Source organism: Gopherus flavomarginatus, chromosome 8 (genome assembly GCF_025201925.1).
Source record: "Gopherus flavomarginatus isolate rGopFla2 chromosome 8, rGopFla2.mat.asm, whole genome shotgun sequence".
NCBI classification, from domain to species: Eukaryota; Metazoa; Chordata; order Testudines; family Testudinidae; genus Gopherus; species Gopherus flavomarginatus.
Genome location: NC_066624.1, coordinates 80,691,783 through 80,705,897, shown reverse-complemented (window position 1 = coordinate 80,705,897; position 14,115 = coordinate 80,691,783). Strand labels below are relative to the sequence as shown.

Genomic DNA, 14,115 nt, shown 5'->3' with positions numbered 1-14,115 from the left:
AAGGTTTTATGTAATCTTACGCCGTTCTCACCGTGTATGTTAGTCTGTGTAATGACTTATTCAGAAATTAAAAAATGATGCCACCGATTCATCTAAGCATAACCATATATGAGCTTGGGTAGAAACAAGGCAGAGCTATTTGAGTAATGTTGAAAATCAAAAAGATACACTAGAATTAGAAAACATACAGTGAAGAGTAACAGACATGATTAGGGTTATGATAGAGGTCTATAAAATGATGACTAGTGTGGAGAAAGTGAATAAGTGAATAAGGAAGTGTTATTTACCCCATCACATAACACAAGAACCAGGGATCACTCAATCAAACAAATAGGCATCATGTTTAAAAAAAATAGTATTTCTTCACACAATGCACAGTCAACCTGTGGAACTCATTACCAAGGGATGTTGTGAAGGCCAAAACTATAACTGGACTCAAAAAAGAATTAGATAAGTTCATGGAGGATAGGTCCATCACTGGGCTTGTCAGGGATGCAATTTGATGCTCTGGGTGTCCCTTAACCTCTGACTGCCGCATACTGGGACTGGATGACTAGGGATGGATCACTAGTTAATTGCCCTGTTCTGTTCATTCCCTCTGAAGTCTCTGGCATTGGCCACTGTCGGAAGACACAGGATACTGAGCTAGATGGACCATTGGTCTGATCCACTATGGCCATTCTTATGTTTTTATGTTATGTTGTTCTTCCCTACTGTACCTGATTACTGTTGACTTCACTTCTCTTTCCCTTTAACAATACTATATTGAAGGACTATAGTAGAGATCATAAGAATTTCATTGATCACTTTGTGGTCTGATAGTTCCTCTAGACAAAATAACATGCAAAGGAAAGAATTATAAAACTTTCTGCTAAATTCTGTTGTCAGGGTGTCATTTTTACCAGTCTAGTCTGTGTTTCTTTGAATTAGGCCACATATTCCCCATTAATCTATATGGAAAATGTCTTGTGTGTATATGTTTTTTAACAACAAACATTTTAAATCACAGTAAAAACCTAGATTAACTGAATATTTAATATGCACTTGGGAGATAAAAGTAGTGGTGGCTGTTGAGCAAATATTAACATCTGTTAGCCTTCTGTGCACAGAAAAGTTGGCACGTTTGGGAAATTAAATAATAGCTCAGCTGCTAGCATTTACTAATTTAAACTCTAAACAAAAGCACATTACATTGACAGAAAATTGTAGTTTGAACTGCAATGATAATAATTGAACTGCTAAAATACATATATCCATGACAGTAGTAACATCTGGAAGAATGGAACAGCTTCTTCAGACCTGAAAAATAAAGTTTTTAAAATACTTGAGATAATATACACACAATTACTACAAGACCATTTTAGAAATAAATGCTACTTTCCAGTTTAGGGCCTTACTGTAGTGGTTGTTTATCAGTGTTGTTCATTCAAGTACACATGTTTCCTGTTTCATAAACTAGTTTAATTTTTTAATTTATTTCCATCTAAATATTAAATTTTTCTTTCAGAACCACAGTTTTCTAAATCACATAAGCTTCTTACATAATAATACATTAAAAACTTAGTAGGGGACATCATAATGTGAATATGTGCCCATTCTTTATTTAGTAAGAAGAATTATTCATTTAGTATGGATAATTTTATGTGTTTGGATTTTTAAATGCTTTTATTAACACTCCTAAAGCACAGGTACAAAAATTTTGAAACTTTATAAGAGTAGTTCAACCAAAAATCATGTGGAAGATAAAGCATATGAACTAGAATGTTCACTAAAAAGGAGGAAGGCAGTATACTTCTCCCTTTCCTCTTTCTCCCTGTTTATTCTCCCATCTTCTCCCTCTTTTCTCCATCTGTTAATGTGTTACATTATATTACATAGACCAAAAGATCTACATTGACTGTTGTATCTTACTATTTTGGAAGAAGTGATGACATGTTGGTGTTGTGTTTCATTCATGGAGATGTGTGCATTATAATTTGCAATGAACCTGTTTATATAGATCTTTGACCTGTACCATTTTACAAAAAAATAAAAAGGAAACACAATTGGTTCAGTGCTATCAAATAGGGTCTGTCAACCCTCAACTTCAAAACCTCATTCAATACCCACCACTCCACCTTCAAATCTTTGGAAAACAAATGCCCAATATAAGTCTTGATGCAAGCTCTGGCAGTCATTAAATCCAGGCCTTGGCATACCAAAGGGGAAGTATTTTCCAGGGGTGAAGAATCCTCACTGAGAATGCCCAATCAGTAGGTCCCATTCATGTAATCATTACTAGCATTTATTGTTGTAGTGGCATAGAACCACATAAAGAATCAGTCTATAGGGAGAGCAAAGCATCACCATTTAAAGTTTTATAGGTTAAAACTCAGAACATGGGAATTATTTTTGCCAACAATGGCCTTTTTCACTGAAAAATTTCAAAACTCGGTTTTTTTGACGAGCTCTGTAGCTGGTAGAAAACTGACATATTTTTCATGAAAATAATGAAAAAAGGATATTTTTTGTCAAAACATTTCAAATTTCAAACCTTTTTTGCAGCAGCTCTAAAAATGAATGCATTAAACCTCAGTCAGAAATCATTTGATATCAGTGCCAATCACACAGAATAGATGTAACGTTCTGCCTATGATAAACATGGCCAAATAGCCAGGCAGATGTATCCTGAAATTTTAGAATGGTCTTAAGGTATTTAGAGTGTATTACGGTAATGCAATGCAGTCTTGATATGACAAAAGGTTGGTGAGATCTGTATCTGAAAGAAACTTTACAACCTTTTTGCCAAGCACACACAATGAGTTTGCTGAAACTTGTAACATCCATCAGCTTCTGAACTTGAACTAGATTTCTAGTTTGTAAGCCTGCATAAGAAATGGTAGGCTTACTCTCTCAACTGGGGTGCTGATATCTTTGCTATTTCTTTAGATTGCATCTCACACCTTATAAGCATCACCTTTGACTTTTCTGGGTTGAACCTCAATCAACTAATCCTCATCAACATCCCAATCTCTGTTAGACATGAAACAAGTCATTCAGCTGCACTGGCTGTGCTAAAAGAGAGAGAAATATTAAGTTGGATTATCATCTGCATATTATAGACAGCACAGCTGAGATTTCTAACCTCCTAAAAGCCCAAATGATCATTGAACAGGAGAGGGGACAGAATGGAACTCTCTCTGTCTCTGCATGGGGGAGCCCTTGAGGGAAATGAGTAATTGTCTAGGACTACCCTCTTGGTCCTCTTAAGGAGAAAGGAATGGAGTCACTTGAGGGTCTCCATCTATTAGTGCTAGGCTCTGTAGGGGAGAAAACACACCTCGTGTTGCCTGGTTTGTTGAGTGGATATTGATTATATTCATTTTCCTTTAGAGTTTCTAGTCAACTCCCAATTGACAAAACAATTAAACTTCTTGAGGTTTGCCAGGTTCCCACCCCAGAGTCAAGCACAACAGAAAGATTAAGTTAAATTTCAAATTCAGTTTCTTGTTGGGGACCCTGACATGCAAAACACTGACACACGTGCTCGGAGCAGAGCTGAGATTTTAATACTTTTATTAATACAGTCAGTAAAACCACAAATGTTCCAAACCAAATGAGAATACAACATGAGGCTGACATCCCAAATCATACCGTATGCGTACTCTCACAATTCTCATGGAGACCTAGAGGTGGGAAGGCAGTGTCCTGTCTGATCTCTGGCATGCTAAGCTAGTCTGATGGTCAAGGTCCTGAGAACTCTCTAGCTTCTGTGGTGGTTGGGCCTATTATAGGGTCCAGTGGCTGCCATGAATATGCATACAAATATTCTGCTTCCTTTATCCAAAACTAAATTCCTCACCCTGATAATATTGGGGTGTCTGAAGCCTATAGGTTAGCATATTAATTATCCCAAGTCCATTGTCATATCCCATATCCATTGTCAATTTGTTGTCATAACAATCTTGCAGTTATATGTTTGCAGATGTTGTTATCCCAAAATACTTAAAATACCTGTTTATTTCATGCACTATTAGCAAAATTGCAATTGTAAATCAAGCAAAAATCTTATCTTAGGTTCCCCTATAACTAAATGTTTTTACTGGTTAACTTACTTATGCTAAGGCTTGTAGGTCTAAAGCCTCATGCTAAGCACTCAAGCTGAGTCTTATGGGGTTTGGGCCTGTAGGTTCCTTGCATTGTCACTGGATACAATATTTATATTCTGCAGGCTACAATGATCAGTGATAACTAAGTCAGGTAACATATCTAAAAGAATCAGGAGTGGTGATCATCAGTGATCACAACTGGTACAGTTTATGATATGCTCTAACACTAACTAGGGCCACAGCTGTCCCAACAATCTTTCTCTAAAAATGAACGTTTGAACCTAGGTGATAGCTGAAGAAATTTTTTCTTGATCAAAGATCTAACAATTGTTACTTGGAAAAAGAAGCTGGTATCTTGCGGTTGCCCCCGTTCTCCCTTAACCCCCCAAAAAAGTAGTTTGTGGCCTGTACATGCACAGGAATAGACAGAAGGGCTCAGATTATGTCCCCAACATATTTGCCTATTCAGTCAAAGGGTGTGTAGACTTCATTTTTGGAGGTGGGGAGGCAGTTACATATATTGAGTCAAAAGGAGATTTATGAATTCAATCTATCACTGGCCATTTCTTTGCTCACTGTACTTTATCACACCAGTTCCAAGAGGCTGAAATACTGTCTTACGTGGTTCTCAAACTGAAACCTTTTTTTGGTTGGTCCTGCAGAATAAGCAGATATCCAACCCTCATTTTCTGGCCAATGAAGTAATACTGTTAAAAATAATAGGTTATTTAGAGATCATTTCTGAAATGTGTTGTGCCATCAATCCCCATTCAAATCAGCATGAGTCAAGGATCCAGGGAATTCAGTTTTAGGATACATCGGTTGTAGCAAAGAGTATACTGAAAACAGACCAATGAATAGTAATAGTAGGAGGATATTTATTAAGGGAATAACTTGCAATGGGAACTGCTTCTAGCACACTGTAGCTTATGGCTAACTACCAGCAGCAGGTGGCACTATTGGACCTAGAGAAGCCCTAGAGAGGTCAGTTTCTGAAAAAGTCATATACCAAAGTATTATAGGCAGAAAGAACTAGAATTAGCAATATCCTTCATAAGTCTTCACTACAGATCAAATTTGGGCTCACAACTATAACTATTCTTTATCTTCTACAGAAAAGTCTTTCAATTCTTTGGAACATACTGGGGAAAAAAATCCTAACATTTAAGAATAAAAATGTCATTTTATTTATTTCTCCTTACTCGTTTTTCAAGCAGAAATTTTCTTGCTCTTTAGCCTTACAATTTAAGACTGGAAACTTTGATTCAGACCCAATATGAACAGTGTAGTTTTGATTGTGGGAGGTGCATGCTGAGTTGAGTGGGATGTTTTTGCCACTATTTTCCTCATCCAAGGTGAGACATGCCCTGAGATGACTTGGTGATTTTTTTTGTAGTTATATAGCAGGCAACTGCCAAAATTATATGCTCAACCTGACTCAGCCATAGTGTCAATTTCCCCCAAGGCTGATCTTCTGTTCTTCTTTTTGCAAATCTGAAACTTTAATTTTATTTATCTTTACAACATGCTCTTTGTGATTTTCTGTTTGTTTTTATCTATAATTCATTCTGTTTGTATTATCTAGTATTCCAAGATGCAAAGCATGTTTTTAGAAGAATGTATAAAAGGCCTAGTGCCATGAATATGCTAAAAGCTCCACTGGCTGTAGTCATTGCTTCCACTGCCAACAGGAATATTAATGACCATCTTTGTTTGTTTATGTACCTCACCAGTTTGATTCAAATGTATTTTAATGGAAAAGAAATATGCTACCACATCTGCTTAACTGGAAAGTAAATTATAATTAACAGTTTCCTGTAGTATAAGTGCAAAGGCATGCTGTAATCTGTAGAGCATGTAAAACAGTAAACAAATAAACTTGGTCCAGATCTAGAGCTCATTACCCAGCTTTTACTCATTCCTTGCTCAGGAAAACTCCTGAGCAAGGAATATGTTGGCCCCCTATGTTTGGATGGAGTCAAATATTATTTTCACCAGCTGTTGAATACAATGTAGTAGTGAAATCAAAAGGGCTTCCAAGGTATAGATTCCCTTCCAATTTTTGCTGTACTGTTGATGAGAGTGCAATACACAGACCTCTGGTCCAAATTCTGTTGAGAGAGTAGATTCTGAGTCAAGGTTGTATCCTCTTCCAAAATAATTTCTGCCTGTGTGGGAACACCATCTTCCCGAATAACATTAGGTAGGCCAACAAAATCACTTGTCCATCAACATAGCTGTGTCTACACTGGAGGTTTGTTGGCATAGCTTTGTCGGTCAGGTGTGTGGTATTTCCCCCACCTCCCCCCATTAACATAGCTATGCCAGTATAAATTTTAAATTTAGACAAAGGCTTTGATTCATACATGAAAAATGTACTTTATTAGGTAGCATCTTTGTATGCCTTGCAGCATACGTGCATGATTTTTGTACTTTTTGCCAGTATGGGTTAACAATGAGATTGGAATAATGGCACATAAATCATGTGTAATTAGCATCTTTAACCTTCTAAAAAGTTCATACTTTTTAAGATATATATTATGATGAAGGAATCAATGACCATTTAAGTAGCATAAACTTTATTAGTTTAACAATTAAAAAAAACTTCAAGATCTTTGTACGTCATTCTTCTTTAACATTAATACATTTTAATAATATGGTTTTACAGAACATCACTATATTACATTCAAGTTACAAAAATAAATCTATTATTATATCATTAGAATAAACCAGAATTTACAAAAAGGGTTTTTTCAGTGTGTCCATTTTTTTTCTCATGCAGAACACAATACAACTCCAGATTGTGTCGTGATATATACTGTGGCAAATTATAACAAACATGTTTTCTATCCAAAGTTTTAAAAGTTTAAAAATCTGTAAGAAAACATATTTGAAACACAAATGAATATTGTAACTTGTTATATTTAATCAAGAACTTACAAAAATCAGTCGCTGCCCTGAAGAGATTAATCTAAAATATTGTCTGTGCTGAATATTTGTCCCAGTCTCAGTCACTGGTGGTCAGCCACTAGTATAGCTTCAACAGTAAAACCCTTAGGTAAAGTTCCCCTTTAAACCACCATATGCACCCGTACCGTTTACCCTGTTTTCAAGTTGGGGCAGCTGCACCAGTGCTAATTGGCTCCTATAGTAATTTTCCCTGTCTATACTAGGGGTTTGCGCTGGTGCAGAGATATTGGTGACTGAGCACCAATGTCTGAAATTGCCCATGTAGAAAATTGAAGGAGACAATTGAAAAATAACATGCAGTGCTTTTATGTATGTAGCAGTAAATATATATAAATGCACTAATAAACACTTCAAGATTCAGAAGATAATACTGCCTATCAGAACTGTAAAAGCCATCCAAACTAGATACAGCTGACCTAGGTGCTAAAGTTATTTAATTCCTTCTGAAACACACATGTTCTGGTGTTTTCTCTGAATGACATCAATATGATACCAGCTCTATTCAGAGTCAATACTAGAATATTAGCATATTTTCTGGACATTATTCAGTATGTAATTTAGCTCTGAAGCAATTACCACTATTAGCATTTAAGTAATCACAAATAGGATTTCATTAAGATAAATGACAGGAAGGCCACACCCCTCCTGATGCTGCTGTTTTAGTCTGTCTGGATGCATTCAGATACAATAAAACACTGAATATACTGATATATGTTCTGATGGCAGTCTTCACAAACAAAGCTTTGTTTCATAATGAAAGCTGAAGTATTTTAGATAGAGGCTTTCACTTACATTGGTGTAAATCAATTACTTCAGTGGAGTTACTCCAGATTTATACTAGTCTAAATCAGAGTAATATTTGGTCTATACATTATAGTAATTAGCCAAAAATTTGAACGAATATTAAGTCTTTCTGAGCAAGGGAGAGGCAGGCATCAGATTAGGTCTGAACATCTTTATTAAGGATAAATCTTCTATAATTAAGAATGCAGAATGAATTATCTGTCTCAATGTAGTTTTTATAATCTCTCTTGCTTGTTGTAAAAATGATATCAGAAATCCAGCATCTGGTACGATGATTATTCCTCTTATTTATTTCCAGTAGTACCCACTTAGCTTGTTTTGGCTGTAGGTACAGTGTATCACTAGAAAATAGCAGAGAATTTATATTTTGGATTTGCTAATAAGAAATTGGTTTGACTTCAATTTAATTGCTACCCAGTCTATATGTATACTGTTATAGATTTACACTCCATAATATTGTTAACTAAAATACACAGAAGAATTGTATATAAATTACATTTGGTTTGAATTGTTTAGATACCATTCTGTTTAGGATTACAACTGTGTGTAATTTCTCCTTCCCTTTGTGTTGCTTTTGTGCTCAAATTAATGAGCACATGTCACCTACACAGGAAAAATATATAACACCATGATTTGGAAAAAATTAAGATGATTTATCTAATAGCAAATAAAGACACCTAATCATCTCTGCAGAATAACTTCTGTGAATCCCCAAACTGTTATCATTAGAAATTTGAGTTGGAAGTGTTGCAACACTTTTTGTTGTCAAAATTTCAAAAAAAAATTACTATATTTTATGGTAAATTGCTACTACATATCTTCTGACATTATCATCATTATCCTTAGCTTTTTAACTGTCCATTTTGTTAACATTAGTGAGTAAAACACTTTTGAATTTTATGCCTTTCTTACTCCAGTACCTATATAACGTAGCAATTAGTACTTTGTGCATATGAGACAGTAGATCTCGGTGTTTAGTTGCGGGGACAGGAGGGTGGAAAAGCATGATTTTCATTAGTATTTTAATTTTTTCCATTATGCTTTTTCTAAATAAATTACTGCTCACATCCTTTATAACTGAGATCTGTGCTGTACTTTGATCAGTTTAGATATGTATTTGAACACCCTGAACTTCGGTGAAATTCGCACTGGATTCTGATGCAAACTTCATCACTGACCCCAATCTCTATAATAAGTTGAATCAAAACTCCAGATGCAAGCATCTCCCAGACTATGTGAAAGTTGACATCTGTGTCCTAATTTAAACTCTGTGCCTGAGGCCCTCTTCTACCTAAGCAACACCATTCTCAAGGCTGTTGTAATGTCATTGGCTGTAAGCAGAATCCTCATTTACTTCAGTGTGGTGTTCTGCTTAAAACTGATAACATGATATGGCTCTAAATCACAATTTGCTGCTCCTATTCTGCAGAGAACTGTCCTGTGTTGTACTGTTATGTACTTTCCTTTCCACAGTATAATCAGCCATGCAGGGCGGAATTAAGGCAATCTGGTGCCTCTATGGATCTGCCCTGTGCTGTGGCTCCACCCTTACTTGCAGTGGCAGCAGGATTCAGAGTTAAATTGAATGAGGTATTGTTTAAGGGTGAGGTATTGTTTAAGACGGAGACAAACGTTAGTTAAGTCAATTCATATTTTCATTGCATACATGCAGGGGTGCTGGAACAATTGTTGTAATGGGGTGCTGAGAGCCATTTAACCACACTGTGAGCCCTGCATTTACAGAAACTCCCCACTCAAAGTCATCCCAGTCAATGTTCTTGTTACTGATCAATTAGGGAACATGCTGGTTTAAAGTTGTGCAATGCTTGCCTGCTTTGTCCACCGCTTGCAGGAAGAGCAGCCCGTTTCAGCTAGCTGGTGCGGGGCTTGGAACCAGGGTGGATCAGCAGCCCCCTTATCAGCTCCCCCTATCAGTTCCCTGCTCCCCTAAGTTCCCTGTGCAGCAGCTGCCCAGCACGCTATCAGTTGCCAGCATTGAGCTGTCCCTCCCTCACTGCCGTGTGCTGCTCCTGCCCTCTGCCTTGGAGCTGCTCCCAGAGACTCCGGCTTGCTGTGAGGGAGGAGGAGAGAGGTGGGGTGCTAATGTCAGGGTGTCCCCCTCCCCCGTTCCTGCATCCTGCTTACCTCATTTCCATAGAGCAGGGGGGACACATGACAGGGTTCAGGAAGGAGAGAGCTTCCAGGCAGCAGCTGTGGTCTCAGCAAGCTGATCTAATTAACAAGGCAGTGTACTTAAGACTGGGGTCAGCTACTTAAAGGGGAAATGTGCATCTCTCGCTCTGACACACAGTGTGTGTCTCTGTCTGCTTTGCTTTCTCCCCTCCCTCCATGCCTGCTGTCTTGTAGAGTGAGGCCACATTAACAACCAATTAACCCTTGAGGGCTCAGCCAGTTGCTAGTTCATCATTTAGCAGTAAGGCATTCCTTGCAAAATAGCCCACCTGCTGACTTCACCACCTTAACCCAGCTTCATAATCATCATCGCGGTGTACCAGTATTAAATAGTTTGTTTAAAACTTATACTGCGTGTATGTGTGTGTATGTATGTATATACATATATAGTCTTTTGTCTGGTAAAAAAAATTTCCCTGGAACCTAACCCCCTCATTTACATTAAATCTTATGGGGAAATTGGATTCATTTAGCATCGTTTCGCTTAAAGTCTCATCTTTCAGGAACATAACTGCAATGTTAAGTGAGGAGTTACTGTAATGGAAATCACTTCAAGCCTAGCACAATGGGGTTCCAGTTCTAATTGGGATGTTTGGGCACTAATCATCATCATCATCATTAATAATAATACCCAGCTCATAAATAGTGCTTCTCAAAGCACTTTATAAAGGTCAGTATCATTATCATTTTACACATGGGGAAACTGAAGCATAGAGAGGAAATGACTTGCCCACGGTTACCCCAATAATCCAGTGGCAGAGCCAGGAATAGAACCCAGTCCCAGGTCAATGCTCTGTCCACTAGGCCACGTTGTCTCCCCATAACACAAACACTAACTTTATACAAATATTGGCTCAATTTTAGGAAAGCACCTAAGCATAACCTGGAATTTATCTGAAATTGCAACTTGTCTGAGATGTTTTATCCCCTGTTTCTGAGAAATAGTGGTATTCCAAAAGAGAGAGGATAGTCCATCTGGATCATTGCATTGTAGATTCCATTTCTTTTTGTGTAGACTGCTCTAGAACAATAATTTTCTAGATTTTCAGGATTCTTAGATTAGCAACACTTCAAACAAAGTTGAAATCCACACTATAAAACTCCTGTAGTTTGGTAGAAAAGCCGCCAGGCTTTTGTGTATTTTTATGAGTTAAATGTGTGAGAACCGTATGTAAGCAGAGAATGACTGGATAATGAACTGGCTAAACCATTCTGGTCAAATTTTTCCTGAGGAAGACACGCAATATGGATTTCAGTCCAAAATTGATACCATTTGACAAAGTTAGAATCAACTGAAAAGGAGATTTTATGATAATGAAGTATTAGACAACCTTAATAATAGGTGGTGCTACCAGATCTTCCTACAATAACATGTGCACATGCATAAATGTTAACAAAATATACCTGCAAAAATCACTGAAAGTGAAATTGAAAATGACGTCAGGACATTGACTTCTAATAGTGTAAATTAGGATAAGCGAATTTGGCTTTTATAAAAGTTGGCAAAGTATTGGCTTGATATGTAAGATGAGTGGCAAAGTACACCAGGGAAAGCAGCCTTCCCAAACCTCCATAGTCCAAAAGCAGTATTAGTTTAGTCAGCAATGTTTGAAACACCTTGTAATTTAGAAATGACGAATACATTTACCTGTAAAGATGAGTACTTGAGTCTTGATCAGGTCTAACCTCTGGCAAAGCAGTTTGCTGGGGGGATTGATATTGGAATGCAAAGCCTTTCCTCTATACCTTGACTTTTCAAGTAAAGCTCAGGTTGGAAGTGAAAACATTGTGAAGTATGATAGTGTTTGATGGCCTGTGTAAAAATAAGTTGGTAGTTCATGGCGTAGAGTCCACATCACAAAAACACTTTCAAAAGTGACTTCGGCACTGGGGCATAACTCTTACTAAAGGTCAATGGGACTTAGATTCCTGAATGCCTAAATCACTTTTTAAATGAGATTTAGACTCCAAATTCACTTCAGATGCTTTTGAAAATGTTACCCTTAATCACTACTAAACTACCTTCAAGGGCAAATTGGTACCTTTGTTGTTTGGCAGCCACAGCAGGGAGGACAGTCCCTTTGCCCTGAGATGTAGCTTCTTCAGGTCTGGAATGAGAGACATTTATAAGTATCCATACAGTCCACTGCATCTGTGTACTTGTTCTGTGTATAAACACAAGATTTCACTTTCCATGCTTGTCAAAGTGGGCATTTTTCAAAAGCACGAAATTCACTGAAGAAGATAAAAAAGCAGGCTATGTACATTTTATATTTAAATGAAACAATCTTCAAAAGACTTGTACTTTCCCAGTATCCTTAGAGGTTAACATTAAACAGTATCACTAATGAAAACATTAATTAAAACACTAATTTTATACTATTTATTTTTCTTCACTAATCAGAGAAGCTAATGACATGGTACCATTTCAGCAGACGTTTGGATGCATTTTAGTTTACAGATAATCTGTATTTAAGCATAGAATGAAAAGTTTAGTGTGGTATTAACCATAGCCTTTATCCAGAACATCTGTGCTTCTGTTGCCATTACATTCACCTTAATTTCTCATTAAGTGTGGAGAACAATAACAGTTACTTAAATACTTTAGAAGGTAGTTTATTTCTATGCAGTGTTGTAGCTGTGTGAGACCCAGAATATTAGAGAGCTGAAGTGAGTGAGGTAATATCTTCTATTGGACCAACTTCTTACGTCTCTCACCAACCAGAAGCTGGTCCAATAAAAAATATTACCTCAACCACTTTGTCTTTCTAGTTTAGTTGTAGACAGTTCAATAGATGTTATCATATAGCTCAAATAGAAATTATGGGTTTGATGCAAAAATTAATGGGTGAGGTTCTTAGACCTGTCTTATGCAGGAGCTCAGACTAGAGGATCATAATAGTCCCTTCTGGTGTCAATATCTATGAATCTGTTAAAAGGCTAAGACAATATTATATTTTGCATCATCATTACTGTTTGATATGCAGTAAAAAATGTTTAGAATTGTAGTGTAAGCTCAAGAGGCTAGGGAGAGGGGAAAGGAGGTTTTCAGGCAAGATTGAAAGAGACATGTCTCAGTGGTTTGGATTTCAGTCATCTGGAGATTTCCAGATGTGTGGGGCAGTACGAAATGAGACAGCTCTAACTAGTGAGTACAGGCCAAGTAATATATGAAACCAAAATGGGAGTGGAACTAATGGGTAGGGAAACAAGAGGGAAATGTGATCAAAATAATAGACTGAAGCAAATCCCTAGAAATTTTTCAATAATTAGAGGGGACTTTTGAACTAGAATGAGGACTGGTCTGCACTGGGGAAGGGGAGATTGATCCAACTTACACAACTTCAGCTACGTGAGTAACGTAGTAGAAGTCCATGTGCTTAGATCTATTTACCGTGGTGTCTTCACTGTGGTAAGTCGAAAGCTGATGCTCTCCCGTCGACTCCACCTGTGCTTCTCACCCTGGTGGAGTACCAGAGTCGACAGGAGAGTGCTCGGCGGTCGATTTATCATGTCTAGACTAGATGCGATAAATCGACCCCCACTAGATCGATTGCCACCCGTCAATCCAGTGAGTAATGTAGACAAGCTCGGAGGGAAAGATTTGGAAGCTAATTATATGGCACAGGATGGTGGTAATTTGGGCCAAAAATAATTCTGTTGAATTATTTATAATAATTTGTAGCTGTAATTATTAACCTATTGCCTGAAAATCAAAATTCAAATGAAATATTTATTGAGAGTGTGAATAATACTAACCATGTGTTACAGTGCTGTACCCCAGAACAGCCCCTTAGAAATGCCTAGATAGATTAAATATATGAGATGCATTTGCAGAAAAGATTTTGAAAACAATTGAATTATATTTGCTAAATAAAATTGCCTTTTGCAGCAGTGTGTCATAGGTGTTTATGTATAGAGTCAGAGACTAAACAGCCACAGTGCACAAAACATATTAAATATTTTTAGCTCCTGATTTATGTAAACATCTTGTTGGAGTTAGAAGGTAATTTAAAAGCTACTAGAGAGATCTGAACAACGGCATAAAAAGAATCTGCAG

General features: G+C 37.1%; 1 protein-coding gene across 2 annotated transcripts in view; it reads left to right on the top strand.

Moving 5' to 3' along the window:
• Window positions 1-14,115, top strand: part of DNER (delta/notch like EGF repeat containing) — a 289,703-nt gene that overhangs the window by 189,324 nt on the left and 86,264 nt on the right. The gene's annotated exons all lie outside the window — the stretch shown is intronic.